Source organism: Mastomys coucha, unplaced genomic scaffold, assembly GCF_008632895.1.
Source record: "Mastomys coucha isolate ucsf_1 unplaced genomic scaffold, UCSF_Mcou_1 pScaffold21, whole genome shotgun sequence".
NCBI lineage: Eukaryota > Metazoa > Chordata > Mammalia > Rodentia > Muridae > Mastomys > Mastomys coucha.
The window spans coordinates 135,992,163-135,994,459 of record NW_022196904.1 but is presented as its reverse complement, the minus strand read 5'-3'; the positions used below and the strand labels follow the sequence as shown (position 1 = coordinate 135,994,459).

Sequence of the window (2,297 nt, the reverse complement as noted above, 5' to 3'; positions counted from 1 at the left end):
GAACCAAACAAAGGAAAACAGGGAAATGTATTAGTTGGAAGCCTCAAGGGTAGACACGTCAGGACACGTGTTCCTCAGGCACATGCAAAGCAGAAGGCTCTCCATGTTTCCATGGTTGTGTAAGACTAGCCTGAGCTATGGCCACTCTTAAAAATGGTGGCAAATCTAGATAAAGAGCTGTCAGCACAGGCCCTCCAGGTCTAATGATTGTCTCTAAGGCTCATGGCTAGTACTGTACTGGCAGACTGTCCTCAGTACTCAATGTCACCTGTAAAAGCACAGTGGTAATAATAGTCACCATGGCATCCTCTCTATAGGTCACTGACCCTGCTTACATGGGGGATCTCCATGGTAGTACTCCCCATCAGAGGAGCTGAGGGTCAGACAGGCCACAGCTAACCGACCCTGCACATGGCTCAAGGCCTGGGGACTTTGATACCAAGCAAGCAAATCTTGGTAAAGCAGCACCAGGGCACTGACTAGGGAACATGGCTGGAGCATCACTGTGACCCCAGCTGACTCCAGGGAGTCAGGAGTCTCTGGGCTTCTGGATATGTACTAGGCAAAGACAGCTGCGTGGGAGGCAGCATCTTGAGTTCGGCCAAGGAGAAAAAGATCAGGAATGTTCCGTGGAAAGGTGGACTGGTCCAATGCCCAGAATTAATACTTACATGGCTCAAAATATATATCTTGAAATAATGAAAACTATTTTTACATTTTATAAAATAAGTAGATTTTCTTAAGTTCATACCCAAAGCTTGTAGGAGAATACATCAGTACAAATCTTATAGGAAGCTGCAACTTATATTTGGACAGATGTTTGTAGCCATACCCTGAACCACAAAAACCAGAACAGTTTACTGACCAACAGAAAACAAGGTAGCTGAATTATTACAGGTGCAAGTAGTAGAAGAGTCTACTGCCACCAAAAGTACTCATGAGGAATAATGTCTGGGGAATGCCTTCAACCAATAGCAAGTTTTTTTGTTGTTTTGTTTTGTTTTGTTTTGTTTTGTTTTGAGATAGGGTCTCTGGCTGTCCTGGAAATCACTATGTAGATAAGGCTAGCCAGATCTGCCTGCCTCTGCTGGGATGAAAGGTGTGAGCCACCAAGCCTGAGCTAACTGCAAGTTTTTAAACAAGATATAAAAATTCTAGAGGCTGAGAGACGGCTCAGTAGCTAAGAGCACCGGCTGTTCCTGCTGAGGCCCTGGGTTTGGTTCCCACCATTTACATGGTGGCTCACAGTCCTCTGTAATTCTATTTCTGAGGGATCAGATATTTTCCTCTGGCCTCTGTGGGCAAGCATTTTAAAAATAAAATATATAAATCTTTAAAAAAAAAATCTATGTAAGAGGCTGGAGAGAGGACTTGGTAGTTGAGAGCACTGGCTGCTCTTCCAGAGGACCTGAGTTCAATTCCCAGCAAGCGCGTAGCACTCAAAACCACCTCTCCTTCCATCCTTAGGGGCCTGTGCTTTCCTCTGTTTCCATGGGCACTGTATATACACAGTGCACAGACACACTGCAGCAAATATTCATACACAAAATAAAAATAAATCTCAAAATTTGTTTTAAGTCTATCTAAAACATCAACAGCATCAAACTATATAATAAAGATGGAAAAACACCTAAAGGCTGTGCATGGGCACAGGGGTGTCACAGAGCTGCAGACAAGGCTAGAGACACGGAGTCCACTGTGTGGACCTGCAGAGTTCTCTTAACCTCTACAAGCCTTGGATTCATCTGAAAGATGGGGTGATGGGCCCCCCCTTCACAAATATAGCCACGAGAGCTCCATGGAGGGCCTGCAGCCCCTGGAATCCTCATTATGAGGAGGGGGTAAGCTCTTAGTTGCTTTTATTTTGTGTAAAATTTTTACAATAACCATATAAAACCCTCATAAGAATTTTTTTTTTGCCGGGCGGTGGTGGCGCACACCTTTAATTTATTCTTTTTAAAAGTGGAATAATGCTGCAGTGTATGCATGTAGGGCATTTTGCTCACCCATTTACTGCTCATGGATGGATCTTACACTGCCCCTTTTCCTTAATACAGATAAAACTATTTATTTGAGCATGGTTATTAAATTTCAGATTATTCACTCCTTTCATCCTTTCAGTCCACCCGTGTGCACACTTTAGTGAACTGGGCAGTAAAGTCATTTTCCCCCTTTTGCTATCTTTCTCAGGAGCTCCACTACGATCAGTGTAAAGGAAAAATATGAACCTCAAATCCAGCACTTGGGAGGCAGAGGCAGAGGCAGGCAGATTTCTGAGTTCGAGGCTAGCCTGGTCT

General features: G+C 43.9%; 1 protein-coding gene across 5 annotated transcripts in view; it reads right to left on the bottom strand.

Annotated features, from left to right (window-relative positions):
• Positions 1 to 2,297, bottom strand: part of Pc (pyruvate carboxylase) — a 106,332-nt gene that overhangs the window by 14,624 nt on the left and 89,411 nt on the right. The gene's annotated exons all lie outside the window — the stretch shown is intronic.